At 41.7% G+C, this 16,378-nt stretch overlaps 1 protein-coding gene and 1 long non-coding RNA gene across 4 annotated transcripts in view; one reads left to right on the top strand and one right to left on the bottom strand.

Annotated features, from left to right (window-relative positions):
- The window catches only part of LOC111861908 (ATP-binding cassette sub-family G member 4), a 79,295-nt gene that overhangs the window by 43,433 nt on the left and 19,484 nt on the right, over positions 1-16,378 (bottom strand). The gene's annotated exons all lie outside the window — the stretch shown is intronic.
- LOC111861913 overlaps positions 1-16,378 on the top strand; it is an 81,252-nt gene that overhangs the window by 51,559 nt on the left and 13,315 nt on the right. Inside the window, exon 3 of one of the 2 annotated variants that reach the window (XR_004512744.1) lies at positions 2,671-2,735. The exons of the other annotated variant lie outside the window; for it this stretch is intronic. This is a non-coding gene — a long non-coding RNA (uncharacterized LOC111861913). Of the gene's footprint in view, positions 1-2,670; positions 2,736-16,378 lie in introns of those variants that run through there. 2 annotated transcript variants of the gene reach the window in all.

The raw sequence follows: 16,378 nt of genomic DNA, 5'->3' as shown, positions 1-16,378 counted from the left end.
TTCAGTAATGTGAATTAGACTGGAGTGGTTTGGGATCGGTTTGAGTGGTGGACTTTTATGTTTGGGTTCTGATGCACAACAGGAACTGAATCTATCGAATGAAATGTCCGCTGGGTTCACGACAGAACAGAATTCTAATGGTCACGCTTGGTCTTGGGGTCGGTCATTGGTACCGACACATCATGACTTTGATTCAACTACTGCCCTTCAGTACTGCCCGATTATCCCATCACGTGATCAGATGCGATTAGTGTTACCACAGAATTATTCACATTCACAAGACGAATCAAAGTTTAATATCTGAAGTTTTCACAGTGGCTAAAGTTGGTGAAATCTTTTGGGCTGTCAGAAGTGTCACTTGGTTAAAAATTACCCACATTTTAGCGATAAAATCTGTCCCCATCATCAGAATCTGACATCAGACACTGATGATTGGGGCAGAAGTGGTCCCTGAAACGCAGGTATTTTTTTTTTTTTTACCAATTGACACGGCCGTTAGCTTGAGAAGATTTTGCCACAAATACTGTTTAGCTGTCTGCTGTTGGCTATGTAATCCGCAAATTATGTGTCAGTGTGTTCATTGTATAATTTGACCACTCACCTTCCCCTAGTTTCTCTACCTTATTTCCATTCAACTAATATCCAAAACAGCCCTTCAGCGCATGGAGTACATCACGTAAAAGTGTGCCGCTATTGTAAATAAAAACCATTACAGTTTTGCTAAAGAGTTATGTAATTGCTCAAATCTAAAAACATTCCTTTTAAACAGAAAAGAGGAAAAAAGAGGGGACGTCACAGCAATTAATTAAAATAAGCTAATCGTTTTTAGTTCATTTTGAAATACTGTGTTTCTTTAATGACAGGTGAAGTGTTGCAGTGTTCATTTTACACTAGCACGTATGTAGAAGCGCTTTCCATAAGGAGCGTTAAGTCCCTCTCTGTCATAATAATTATGCAAGATGTTGGAATTTCATTCATAACATCCACATGTTCACATGCTACTATAGTTGTTGGTTACTTCGTGATATCATCATGTTTGTGCCCGGTGGAAATTTAGAACCAATGAACCAACTTCCGTCAGACTTGCTATGAACTCCCCAACTTGTTAATGTTTAATTCGCCGTTAAATTAATAAGCATTGTAGCCTCTAGAAACACGTTAGAATTGTATACACATTAACTTCCACATATTCGCAAGTTGGAAGCATACTTTCTTATTTCATGGTCTCATATCTGTGCTCCACCAAAAATTTGAACTACTTCACCGTTCACACTTTGTGTGAAGTTCATTATTCTTAATTCAGTAAGGTGACATGTGGCAGTACCGTGACCTAATTAAGGTCATACTTTACAGATAGTAATGACGCCATCCTCAATGAGGTTGGAAGAACTACGGTTGTGTCTTTGGTGAGGGTGCATTGGAGCACAGCTTTGGGACACCACCTCGTGGTCCCGCTGTGCAACGTCAGTCTCTAGTGGACCAGAGACTTACCAGGAACCGCTGACAAATATAAAGATAGCTATCTTCTGGGAAACGTATCCTGAAGATAAGCTAACAGATGACCAGAATTGTATTCTGGAAGTATTGGGAAGGGTGTTACGTTGGACTCCAATAGAACTACCACACCTGAAGTTCTACAAACTGGAGACAGGTGCGCCTATCAACAGTCTGGTCATTGGCTCGTCAGAGGGTACTGGAGGGTACTTGGTAAGCAATCGGAGCAGAAGGCCAGAGCCTTAGGCCACTCGTACACCGGGACCTTCTTACAGCCATAAATAGAAACGGATATAAGGTCTTTAGAGGACTCTCACAGGGAACTCTCAAATCCTGAAAGATCCCGAAACACAATATCAAAAGGAAGAAGGAGTTGTGCTAGACACTGCATCCTCGAAATCTGTCTCTGAGGGGGAGGTGTATGATATACCCATTCCCTCAGACGACCAGAGAGGAACAGAGACAAAAGGGGAAACTTCTCCTAGCACCAAATCTACCTCTGCAGATCAGGGGACCCCCTCGAAGGGTACCCAGTCTGACAAGAGAGAGAGACCTGAGGAGGAGGGAATGGAGCCACACCCCTTCCATAGTCAAAAGATAGAATGAAGTACAGCACATACACCAAAACTTCAAACATTCACAACACCCACTATAAAATAAAATAAAAATTAACCTACACCACAACAAAGCAGCTATGGAAACTTTATAAAGGCAGATACAGCACTAATTCAGGAACCCTGGATATAAAGGTAAAAAAGTAAGTAAAGCTATCCCTGTAACAGGCCTTGAAGGCCTATAGGGTTGTGAGATGTTGAGGTTCCCACATTTTCTAGAAAATCGGTTCATAGATGGCGGCAAGGTTGTCAGCCTTAAGCGCCGGCCGCCCTTTACCCTCAAGAATATTCCTGGTACTCATTTCTGTTAAAGGCTGAGTCGACCCCAGGGCCATAGTGCGGCTGGAAGAATTAGGTCAACTGAAAAAAATACAATGACCTCATCGGGACTTGAACCCGCGACCTTCCGGCTTTTAGCATAGTGAGGGGCCAAATAAGAGGTTTAACTAATTATATGGGAACAATATATTTTGCTGCACCTGTTAATAATTCATAATTCCTGACATAATCTATGTCAGGAACCATATTAATGCCTTACCTTTGCTGGGGGGTTATGTTGTAGGGACGCAACAAAGGTGAGGGCACCATACGTACGTGTATATGGCGGAGGCTGTGAGAAGCTTATTGTTGCTTGATCCTACCTTCCATACGATTCAGATAACCACCACCAACCAAAGAAGTGAGGGACATCACTGACTACTGCTACAGCGGGACTCATCATAGGGGTGAGATGCCAACGCACACCACACACTCCGGGGGAGCACCGGCACCAATCCAAGAAGAGAAAGCTTCCTCGAATTTCTGGTGAGTTCGAACCTGAAAATACTCTCAATCATGGTAACGAACCATCCTTTGTGTGGTCTGCAATACGAAGGAGGTAACTGACTTCACACTAGAGGCAAATAAAGTAGAAAGCATGGTAACTGGCATGTATCTGATGAGCCGTCTTTCTCAGACCACAGGTACATATGCTTTCAAATAGATAACATAACAACAAATCAAGTCACCTTCAGGAATCACAGGAGATCCAATTGGGAATCGTACAAAGACGACCTAAAGGTGAATCTTGAGTTTATTTCGTGAAGTATACAGGACAAGGGACATAGATTGATCTGTTGAGCAGGTGCAACAGGTCATCATCTTATCCAGTTATCAAAATTGTTCAGCCAAGACAACTCGTTCACCAATGACGGCAACTCGGTGGAATAACAAGCTGAGTTGGCTGGGAGCCATAACAAGAAACCAATTTAATATGGCGAAAAGAACAGGTCAGTGGGACACCTATAAGGAAACCCTCGCTTGTTACAAGAAAGAAATAAGGAAAGCAAAAGATCTTCGTGGAGCAGGAGATCAATGATGTAGCAGGCAGTGTCATACTCATGAAGATCATGGCAAAACAGGCGACCAACAGGGTTAGCTCTGTTAAGCTACCCGATTGTCGGTGCACTCAAACTGGAAAGGGGACACTGCGGGGTTATTCAGAATTCACGGCCTCATTCTAAATTGACTGATAATTCAAATAATGGAGAGGGTCAGCAGATCCTGGGCAAATGCCGATGCATAACGAACATGAGAGACTGGAACCTGGACAGATGTGCGATTAATCAATCAAAAATGATGTGGGCGTCAGGCACCTTCAAACCATTTAAATCTGTAGGAAATGATGGAAAAGCACCGGAATTTCTGCAGCAAGGGAACACTTAGTCCCACATCTGTGCCGCATATCTAAAGCCTGCATGGCGTGTGGATTTATCCCCACGGCCTGGGGGTAAGTCAAAGTGACTTGACTATACCGAGGCTAAGGCTTATTGTCCTATTAGTCTGTCGTCTTTCCTTTTGAAAACGATGGAGAAACTAGTAGACAGACACATTATGGACGGTGCATTGAAGAAGTATCCTCTACACGGAACCCAACATGCTTACCAAACAGGTAAATATACTGAAACTGTACTTACAATGTGGTAACACGCATAGAAAGTGCTACTGAATACGACATTGCCCTAGGAGCATTCCTTGACATAGAGGGAACTTTTGATAGAACCTCATTTGATATAATAAAACAAGCTGCTAAAAATCATGACATTAAGCACGCATTATGTAGATGAATCTGTGCTGTTATTCCAGGCAGAGGTGTATGCCGTTAAGGCATGCACAGTTGAGAATCTAGATAGGAACTATAAAAACATAAACATCTACATTCTATCAGACAGTGTGGCTGCAATTAAAGCACTCGGCAAATACCAGATCACCTCAAAACTGGTCTGGGACTGCCATTAAGCCCTCATTCAACTAGCCAAACATAACAGAGTTCAACTGATAATGGGTGCCAGGTCATAAGGGCATTCTTGATAATGAAACAGCAGATCAACTGGCAAGAACATGATCTGAACATCCGTTCATAGGACCTGAACCAGCCTGCTGCGTCTCAATTGGAGTTGTCAAGAAAGCGGTCAGGGACTGAACAAACATAAATCACGAAAAAAAACTTGGGAATCCGCAACTGGACACAGAGAGGGAAAAAAAGGCTTATACTAGGGTCCTAATTAAGATGGGTGGTAGGGCTATTTACAGAACGCTGTCACATAAAAGGACACCTTCTCGAACTGGGATTGACAGATGACCCTACTTGTGAAAGGTGCCTGGAAAAAGTTGAAACAGCCACACACATCCTATGTGATTGTGAGGTCATAACTTATTTATGATTTCGTCGCTTGGGCCAGTTTCTTATGGAACCAAGTGACTAATATGACGCCCCCATAAACAAAGACTAAATTTCATTCGAAGTGTAGATTGATAAAGGGTTAAACAAGAAATGAGAAGCACAATAAGTCATTGAAGGTTGCAGTGCAAGGGCCGGCAGTGCCCTCCCCTTATGCATTCCTTCATTCATTCAAGGTGATACGTCATAAACATCCGTACAAAGCCTGAACTTTTTTATATTTTACGAATTACAAACATGACATAACATGAGCGAAAAATTCGAGTCATCAACGATTTGTACAAGCGGAATTAGGCTTATGGACACATACGACACACAGAATTTCGCAACTAAAGCTCCATTTAGCAAGAAGAATCTTTTTACCAGCAAATTGGACTTAAATTTGAGGAAGAAACTAGTGAAATGCTACATTTGGAGCATAGCTCTGTATGGGGCTGAAACATGGACACTTAGGGCAGTAGATCAGAAACATCTGGAAAGTTTCGAAATGTGGTGTTGGAGAAGGATGGAGAAGATCAGTTGGACCGATTATGTGAGAAATGAAGAAGTGTTAATTAGAGTCAGTGAGCAGAGGAATATCCTACACGAAATAAGAAAACGGAAGGCTAATTGGATTGGTCATGTTTTACGCAGAAACTGCCTTCTAAAAGAAGTTATTGAAGGAAAGATAGAGGGGCGGATAGAAGTGACAAGAAGACGAGGAAGAAGTCGTAAGAAGATGCTGGATGACCTTGGGGACAGAAGAGGATACGGTCATTTGAAGGCGAAAGCTCTAGATCGCATTAAGCGGAGGAATTGTTTTGGAAGAGATTGTGGACCTGTCGTTTGACAGATTACTGATGACGATGATGAGACGTCTTGAACGGGAGATATACCGAGATCGGCATGGAGACATACCGTGGTGCGTCGACTGTCATTCGTAGGATCTTAGATTGGCTTCTTTGGATTATTGCTATATTAGATTTACTGGCGCAGCCCCATAGTTCCAGGCCGTACGTCCAAATAGGTATGAATATAGTCCTATAGATCAGGATTTTATTTTCAACTGTTAGCTTTGATTTTTTGCCTATTAGCCAGTTTAACTGTTTAATGGTTAAGTCTACTTGCCTTCGTTTCTTGACTACATGCTGCTTTCATGTTAACTTGCTGTCTATAGTCATACCTATGTATTTTATTTCTGCTTTGCGTGGTATTTGGATATCACTGATGTATATGTCAGGTGTCGGCTTTTTTCGTAGGGTGAAAGTTATGTAGCAAGTCTTGTTTTCATTTATTCTGCTATGCCACTTCTGGAACCAATTCTGTAATGATCTAAGGTGATGTTGAAGGTCTGCTGCTGCTCTTTCTGGGTCTCTGTTAACTGACAGTACAGCTATATCATCGGCAAATGTTCCAAGAGTTATATTTGAGGAAGTGGGTAGGTCAGATTTAAATGAAGTGTATAAAGTTGGACCAAGGCCACTGCCCTGTGGCACGCCTGCTTTTATCGGTTGGGGTTCAGATTTTTCGTTTCCCACTCTTATAAATAACTTAATGAAGAGCTGAAAATTTTTTCCCGAAACTCGGATATAAGCTTTTTAGGCATATGAGGGCCATGGTGGAAATTCGAGGATTCTTAATATCACCCGGATAATAATCTGACCCCTCTAATATATTTCGATATTACACTAGGTGCGGTCCGAAGTCGTCTTGGATGTAATAGCGAAGATAAAATTCTGAACTCCCCCACTGTGCCACAGCTCATGTTTTTTTTTTTTGAGTGGGGTGAGACTGAGTCCACTGTTTGGCCTATTGTACAGCCCCAGATGATAGATGATGACGAATGTGGGGCAGTCGGTGGAACGAGAATTGGCAGGGGAAACCTTGCCCCAGTGCCACTTTGTCCACCACAAATCACACGTGATCTGACCTGGGCTCAAACCCAGGATTATGGGTCACTTCATTTCGATTTTTATGAATACTGTCATAATATATATGTGTGAGAGAGAAATACGCAAAAAAAATACACTGTTTCATAAATCGCTATGTTTTATTGATTTACACTTCGTGATATGCCTAATATCCAGTGCTATTTTCTTTTTATTAAGGATATAAAAACATGATGTAATGGAGCGCTTTCGTCTGAAATACTATGTACTCCATGTGGTGTTCAGCATTGCGCAAATGGGTGGAGAATACCAATCCAAGTAATATTTTCTTCTTCTAATGCTGAATATTTTATATCATTTTATGTATTTTTAGAAATACTAATTTGAAATACGAGGGTAAGTCAAATTATCCGCACTTTCTCCATAACACATCTTTGTGTTTGTCACACTGCCTCCTACGCATGCATTGTTAGAGTTGGTACTACTGTGGTCACGTGATCGAAGTTTTACCTTGATCGCATCATTTTCCTTGATGCTGTGACAGTGTAAACATGGCCGCTCTGCTAGCAGTGTGCACCAATGATTAACAAAGAATAGTGATCCGATTTCTCTGATTGGAAGGTGTGTCAAATTCATATGTGGGTTCATCACTATGAGCCAGAATCCAAAAGCCAGAGTATGGCGTGGAAACAGCCGGGATCGCAAACGAAGATGAAATTCAAGACTCAATCTTTCGTGGGAAAGGTGATGCTAACCGCGTTTTGGGACTCAAAAAGGCCTATACTGCAAGACTACCTGGAAAAAGGGTGTACGATCAACAGTGCAAGATACAGTGATTTGCTAGCCAACAATCTGAAGCCAGCAATTCGCACCAAACGCCGTGGCCAATTGTCGAAGAAAGTGTGGTTGTTGCATGACAATGAACACACACTAGGACGGCCAGACCGTTGGAAACATTAACGATTTGTGTTTCGAGGTGCTGGAACATCCTGCCTATAGCCCAGATCTCTCCCTTTCCGACTATCATCTCTTTGAACCCCTCAAAGATGTTTTACGAGGTTTTTGATTTTCTACGGACAAAGAAGTGGGGGAAGCGCTGCATAAATGGTTGCGCGACCAACCGAAAACCTTCGTGGAGGGAATACGCAAGCTTTCGGACCGCTGGACCAAGTGCATCAACAAGGGAGGAGACTATGTAGAAAAATGAAGTACTTGTTCAACCCCTACTTTTGTACATATGGATTGGAAAAACAAGAGTGCGGATAATTTTTGACTTCCCTACGTACCTAATCCTTCCAGCCGCACTATGGCCCTGGGATCGACTCAACCTCTAACAGAAATCAGTACCAGGAATTTCTCTGGGGGGTAAAGGGCGGCCGGCGCGTAAGGCTGACAACATCACCGCCATCTGTGAGCCGATTGTCTAGAAAATGTGTGAGCCTCGAGCTTTCACAACCCTATGGGCCTTCACGGCCTGTTGCAGGGATAGCTTTACTTTTTTTGCCTTTACCTTACTTGAAAAGCAGAGGTAACAGGATTATTAATAATATGTATTACATTGAATTCTGACATGAGTTTGCAGTTCTCGAACAAGTTCCTCCATACTCGTAATCCTATTTGTATGAATTCAGACAAGTCATTCCCCCAAATGCTCTAGTGCAATAATTCGGGTTGTCTAAGATAACTTTCTATAGCGGTCTATAGACTTAGTGATAATCTATGTCTTCGAGCTTAATTGATTTAAACTTATAATGAGACATGACGCTCGTTACAGATACACAGCACAGCCCAAATTGTGGCTCTGCGCATGCGTCATGTACATGCAAAGTTGTTTTAACGTGTCGCCAATTCAGGCTTCCATATCCCTTCATTATCAGAGTCTGTAAACAAATGTCAACGACTCTATATGTCATACACAATGTCATATGCACCAGTGATATATTGCAGGTCTGGAAGTTTTAGATTTGTATCCATAAGGAAGTATTACTAGATGCACGACGCACTTTGTACGTTTCCTTCTCCCTGTGACTTTAAAAAAGGGTTATTTTTATAACAAAATCCAATTAAAATGAGATGAAATAACTGTATTGTGACGCATATGACTATTGCTAGGCAACGGCTCGGTAAACACAGTCCCGAAGTCGCGCTCTCAACAATATAAGGACACCCATTGCTAGACAACGGAGCTCTAAACACATATACCTAATTGAATAAAAGGTGTTTTCTATCTGATCCGCTCCGAGACTCTTTACTAGGCAACAGCATGGTAACATGCCACTACAACATTAGGGGACTGTGTTTTCTGTGCTGCGTGGTCCGTGCCGAGCAAATATAAGAGAAGCTAATTCCGAAGCTAGCAACTGCAGAACTGTAAAAGAGTACAAGGAGTTAGTTATCGGCATGAGATAGCCATGGGAAGTTAGTAGTTGAATTAGAATTAGAAGTCAGCCTGTGAACATTTAGTGTGTGATTAGGAGATTTAGTGATAGTGAAACTGTTTTATTTCCGTTACCAGGATACAACTAATAAAAACTGAGAATTCTAGTGCGTGTATAACGACGAACTGTAAATTGCATTAATCAGCGATATCGCTTATGGCTTGTAAGTACAGTTGATTGTATAAGAGGTTAATAAATCATAGTATCGTAACCAGAACGCGTTATAATTCGTAACGGAACCCCGGACACGTGACAGTATATTTTGGCAGTCTTATTACATTATCGTCCTATCTAATCTCTCGATCTCGGGTGATTCTTTCATCGCGACTTTCCCAGTTGAAAGTACGCTTTTTTGTGCATCACCTTGGTGCTGCGTGTGCCACCAAATTATCTCATATGCCCACCATTACTCAGAAATTTCCTTACCCGTCTCGTAAGAATTGCGCACCTCTGCCTTGCATTGACAGAAAATCTTTTAGGACACTGCCAGTACCAGAAGCCCAAATTCGAAACATTTAAAACTATCAAAGTTAACGCAAAGTAACATTATTCCTTGAATTGCTAGTAATTTTTCACAGCAGTTAAAGACTTAAACTTCATCTTGTGATTCAGTACTACAAACTTTCAGCTGCTATCAGACGCACGGTATGGACGAACACTAACTGTAAAACTAAATGAATATGCTAGTGACCTAAATTTGTTCAAACTTAGTCTCGTTCCAGTCGCTAGATTCCTCGTTACCTGAGGAAGAGCGGGAATTTGTTTTCCGAGTCGTTGCCGGCAATGAACGTCTATTCTGGCTTCACTCTGCTTTCGAGCTTCATGTCACAATATGTACCGCCTGTTTTAACATACCAACGCTCCGAATTCTATCCACAGAGTGTATTTGGGTGTTTCCTGTCGTTCTCACAATGAACAGCGATTGTTTATTTGAACACGTGAAGGAAATTCTGGCAAATCAGTGTGTGGGTAGAGGGCCAGTTAGCGGGTCAGTGACCGCTACAGCCATACTCTAGTAGGAGAGTAACCAGTAATAGACCACTCCTCCCGTCGAAGTGGAGGCCCCATGTAAAAGAAGTCGAAAAAAAAATATCATAGGTCTCGTGGGGACCCTAAACCAATATTGATTGTGCTGGCGAGGACCAGCAGCAATATACCCGACCGGTCTGTAAAGAGCAGATCGATATGTTGTAGTCTGTGTATGCGATGCGTCTCGTAAGAAACGCATTGTTTACTGTTGATCTCGTCGCTCTTTGCAGAGATTGAGGTTACTCAGGTTTCTCTTTTCAAGGTTCTTCCTGCAGAGGTCTCTTGCGAAACATTAGCAGTCTGCCTGACCTTAGCTCATGTACTTAGCTATGTGTACACTTCTCTTAATCTCTACAACCGAGCATACCGGCTCAAAAGCTAACGCTTCAACTTTTACTTGGAAAGGTGCCCGATTCGAATCCCTGCCGGAATACCAATTATCATGACTGAGGTTTTTCGTGATTTTACTTGGTTTCTCCATTCTTTGTGTTTTTATTCCGTTTCCTTCGAGGCAAATGAAAGGATAGTTCCTCGACTGCTTCCTCGCGTAACCTTGCCAATCGTTATTTGCTAATAACCCCAACACTGCACTCTACATAGTCTCGGCTACTTACGGCGTCCTTGAATAAACCATAAATGAATAAGTGTGTGTGACTTGAGAATGTAGCCGATCGGTTCCTTAATGGCGGCGTTCCAAACGATAATTCAGTCCTTGGTTACTACTGTAACATAACAGATCTGTTCACATATGTGGTATATGCATGACCGAGGATTCGAGGTCCGTTTCCCGATAGGGTTAACAGATTTTCGTATTTTCCATAACGTCCAGACCGACTCTGAAAGCCAGCGAGCCTCCTATCCAACAGGTAAAGGGGTTGGGGGGTATAGCGGCTGGAACATGAAGCCAACCACTTCATCTCCATCTGCGGCCAGGGATAAGAATGCGTGGAGCCATACCTCCATTCCATATGTGTACATGGCTTAATGCTTAATTAAAGTTAGAAAGAGTGTTATCACTTTTAAACATATGTTTGCTTCCGAGATAAGACAAACATTCCTTCGCGGTTCAGCTGTACTGTGGCAAACTCATGTGTCATCATCCAAGGCTGACAAGGTGGGATTTTATGAAATCCCGTGATACGGGTTCATTCCTGAGCGGGCAGTTTGTACTCAGCTGCTCAAGAAATTCCTTCTTGCTGTGAATCTAGAAGGTTCATCGACATTACCGCATGTTCCGAACCAGTTTAATTGTGTTAATTTTTCTAAATCTCTTTCCCAGAGCTTCATTTCAATATTGTTGTCCTCTTACATACATCACCAAATTATTTTGCTATTTGATGTTCTAAAACCAAAACTGCGTATGCAATTTCTTATTTCCCATCCATACTAATCGCTCGTCTCTCTACCTAATTAACTACACGGAAGTGAGTCCTTCTCGGAAAGCTAACAGTTTCTCACCGACTCAGAGAATTCCCGGACACTAATTCAAATGTTACTAACGCGACTGCGCAGAAAATATTCATTGCGATTAAAATAAAAATGTCTGATGGTCTATAATTCCGATACATGTTTATGTGTAACGTGGCATTTTTCTGATCTTCAAATCATAATTCTTCTGGGTCAAGTCGTATAAAAATATTATTCCCTCACTAAAAGTGCCTTTAGGAACTTGACGTACATGAAACTTCAGCACGTTGTAACTATCTAACATAACTAAATTATCTGAAATGCGTCACTTCATAATCTAGCGTAAACACGTTTTGATACCATGGATTTTTACAGAATACGTGTACATAAGGCTTACGTACGCGTTGCCGTCACAGACCAGTGACTTTTTACGGGAAAATGGAAGGAAAAATTTTGGTTTGAACTCAAGCAATACATGTAACAACAAATTAACTATTTGCCTGGGGTTATTTCTCCAAGAAGAACATGTCTTATCTTTACGGTTTTTCTCATTTTGGGAAGAACTGGGTGGGACGGGCGGATTCTACGTAAGAACATAAGCACTTTCGGCCTTATCTCAATAAATAATTATAATATATGATCTTATCGCAATTAGTACTATGACATGGGACATTAGGATATCTCGTATGATTCCCGTCTCCTAACTCGCCGGTTGAGTGTGCGCCGTGTGCGTTTACAATCTTCTTCTTTCTGATATTCGCGTGGCAATCTTCAAAACTGGTCACAATAATTTACTACTTTCAGTTATTCAAATACACCAACCCAATTTTCTTTTTTCAGACTCACACCTTCAGCTGCTAAAATAAAATATTTTTTCCCCCATAAACAAAAGTTCGGTTTTAGAATTGAAACTGTTTTTCAAAAAATATTTTGCATGTTCGATTCCCAGCAGAGGTAAGTTTTTCTCTTCTCTATAGTGTCCAGACCGGCTCTGAGGCCCACCCAGCCTCCTTTTAAATGATTTCCCCGGGAATAAAGCGGCCGGGGCGTGAAGCTCACCACTTAGCCTATCTAGTGCCGAGGTCAACAAAAGGTGTAGCTGTTTACCATTCCCCCATATGTCTTCATCGCTTAGTGCTTAATTAATTAGACACAGGGACAAATTTAACTTTAAACAGGGTGTAAACATATAAGCTGATCTCTCATTAACCTAAACCACGTAAAGATGAACCGAAAAAAATAACTGAAAATAACATATTTTAATGCTGGATTTGAGGTTCCCACAGTGGTCACAATGAAGAGTTATATTGTCTGTAATAAGGCATCATGTGGTTCGGTGAAAGTCAACTGCTGTTACCTAGGAACATGTCGCTTCATCTTCAGGGTCGAAGACTAAACCATACAAGAAACCGTTATGAATCAGGCAGCAAAAACAGAGGTGCTTTCTTGCTTGGCTTACTCTTTAACCCTGAAGATGGAAACGATATGTTCCTCCATAACGTCGGTTGACTTTCATCGAACTACACGGCGTTAATTTACTGCAAGTATAACCGTTGTCTGATACCGGATAAAGAAAATCTTGTCACAAGCGAACGAAAAATAAGACCAACCAAAAACAGAGCATAACATTTTGATGGACTACAAATAACAAAAACAAAGAGAGATAAATTAAGATATAAAAACAGAAGGAAAGAAAGAGATCTCAATAAAGGGACACAAAACTTAATAGCGACTAGTAACAATATAGTAATGTGCACATTGAGTATGATTTCCTTACTTACAAAATTCGAACACAAATATTGTGATATGTCAACGCATTACCAGGCAATGGCTCGATAAACACCCTGCATTACACGCACGCAACAGAACAGCGGGGTTAGTTTCTAAGCAACGGCTCGGTGAACACACTTTCGCATAGGCAGTGACGCCACACCACAGCGGATAGAGACCACGTGACGTGTTTCTGTAGTTACGCGCCGCAGGTTTGTGGGGGACAGAAAATGTCGTTTGTGGGCAGTCGTAAGCAGGAGGAGTGAGTAACACGTGGACTTCACTTGAGTTCAGAAGTTCCTAGGGAAGAGCAATGTGGCCAGAAGAAGAATTAGAAGGCTTAGTGTGTGACGTTATGTGTGCTGTAGTACATCGATATTGGGAGTGTGTACTTATACGAGTAGTTCCTTACGAGTAGTTCCTATGTTGAGATCCGTTGCCAGCAGACGACTAGTGAAGATGGAGAATCCTAGTGTGTGTGTGTGCAACGGTGAACTGTAAATTGTGTCAATACAGCGATAGCGCTGTGTTAAGTGTGATTAAGATAACATGTAACTAAGTGCCAACAAATCCAATCATCCGATCTAGGATATGATCCAGTGGCTGGATCTTGTGAACACTAGAGTCAGCGTTTGTGTTCCGTACAAGTGGGCAATCACTTTATTTTGTGACAATTAGCTTCTCAAGAAGGACAATGAACCCCTGGAATTAGTAAAGTACGTTACATTAGACAGATATGAAACAAGTAGGATATAACATTTGGTCTAAACTTCTCCAATACCAAATATAATCAGTTTCTATACAGCAGTTTCGGAAATGAAGCATGCAGTAAAAACCAAACATGCCCCCAAAACGCTAACATCAAATTTTGGGACTGCCAGGGCTTGCCACCAATTTGTTGTGTCCCAACAATACCTGTACTCACCCCCGTGGACATCTGTCGATATCTCATACTCCATCCAGTGACATAATAATTACAAGTAACCCAACAAGCACTCATGTTAACACAACAAATATAATTAAATCAACAATTACATACATACAGCCTATTAACACACATACAATCTGCGACTACACGTCCTGCAATAGTCCCTTAAACCTTACTACCCCTAGTCTACTAAACCTACGTGGTTAAAACAAATTTCCATACTCTACAATCAGTGAACCAAATTTATCATGTAACATAAGGGAATAAAATTGACACTCTAACCATTGATTAGTAACCCAAATTTCATCTCTTAACATCAATGCACCATATTTTCTCTAGTGACACTCACTTAATGAGTCAAATTTGGTATTATTAACGAGCAACCAGTGAATCAAATGTTACGTCCTAACAGTTAATCGATGGATCAATTTTCATCTTGTCAGAGTACCGACAACTTCATGGGCAGTCCTGTCAAAGTTCCCCAATATACCGCAGCGCTTAATGTGTTCACGTGGCGCCATTTTTGCTCGTAGGTCAGCACGGCTTGATATCACAGATGCTCCACCCATATTTACATCCTATATATAGGTAAATAGCATTTGTCTAGGTGGCTTCGAGATAAAGTCGATCACAGATGTTACGCAGCATAGCAAACAGCGATTCTGTCACATTATGTAACTCTATATTGACGCTGATCGTTCTGAGCCCTTATTTATTTGGAAGATTATAGATGACCATGAAATTTATTTCTAATTAATTCTCGGTAATTTGATTTCAAAAGTCTTATGTTTCGATATTACTGGAAATGTATCGTGATCTATAATATCGTATTTCATCGTCTGGGACGTGCAATACGGTGTTTACGTTGAAAATTTCTAGATTCTGGCAGAAACAAGAAGTCCGGAGTTATGACATTTACGATCAGTCATAAATTTAGCTCGGGTACAGGGAACCGGACGCGCCTAAAAGGACAGGTCAGAGCTTGTTACAATTGCCTGTGAATGAGGGCCAGTATGATTGGGTTGCCTCGTTCAAGCTTCCCACGGAAGATGGGATGAAATGTATATGTCAACACCATCTTTCGAATTCCCGGCGTGGGGGTGCAAGCCATTCCACAAAAGGGGAGACTTTCACAATATTCCGAACTGAACGGACGTGACCCTTGCACGCTCCGGGACATAGCTAGCCGATAGTGTAACGCCGTAACTTAAAGCTAAGAATACATTAATTTAACAGTGTGGTGAATTAGCAGGTGAATAAACGTCAATTGGCTCAACTCTCAGAACAACGCTTTCTTCGGCATCGCTACCCTGAGACCCATGCAAACCGACCCAGCTAGTTTCCCGTACCTATACCGATCTTCCTTAGTTTGATCTGTGAGGACAACTTGCAGTGGCCATCATACACTGTCCTAAGGTAGAAAGAGGTGTAGCAGGGATAACACCATTCCGACTGCGCTGATACAAACAAAGGCGGGTTGGAAAAGAGCGGTGTTAATATAAACCGACCACAGTGGCCGCGAGGAACAGTCTTCGCCAGCTCGATCGGTATGATTTTGGGTTCGGTTGTCACTGGAGGCATGGAAGTCTGTGTTTGTGTTGTTCTGTGTGTAGGTGGGGCCTTGCGACAAGCGGCCAAGGTCCAAGAGAAGGGCGTAGAGCCAAAGATCGATAGATGATTTCAAAAAGCGAATGGGGCACGTTCAACAACCTATCTGCAAATACGGAACGTATATATCGTGTCACGCCTTAAAAACGCGAAATAAAATCGGTAATCTTTTTCAGAGCGAACCCAGCCTTTGTGTAAAAATCCCTGTGTACATTATAATATCATTCGTATGCCTCTCGAAGTCAAACGGCACTTGAAGGCAGCGCTATGAGCTCAGTAAACAACTGCAAGACTTACATATGGATGTGCCTCTGTTCTCAAAGACTCATCTCAAACCACTTGAGAGGTTGCAGAGTTGCATGCAATGCAAAAGGAGGCATTTTCAATAACATGCTGTAAGTATCATACGTACGCTTGACGAAAGTCCAAGCATATTCATAAGACACAAACACATCTTCTCGTCAGAGGGGATGTTACATAAGGACAATTACTGCAAGGATTGA

The sequence above is a fragment of the Cryptotermes secundus genome, unplaced genomic scaffold (genome assembly GCF_002891405.2).
Source record: "Cryptotermes secundus unplaced genomic scaffold, Csec_1.0 scaffold39, whole genome shotgun sequence".
In the NCBI taxonomy this organism is placed as follows: Eukaryota; Metazoa; Arthropoda; class Insecta; order Blattodea; family Kalotermitidae; genus Cryptotermes; species Cryptotermes secundus.
Note: the sequence above shows the minus strand (reverse complement) of the source record. Positions and strands in the feature narration are given on the sequence as shown.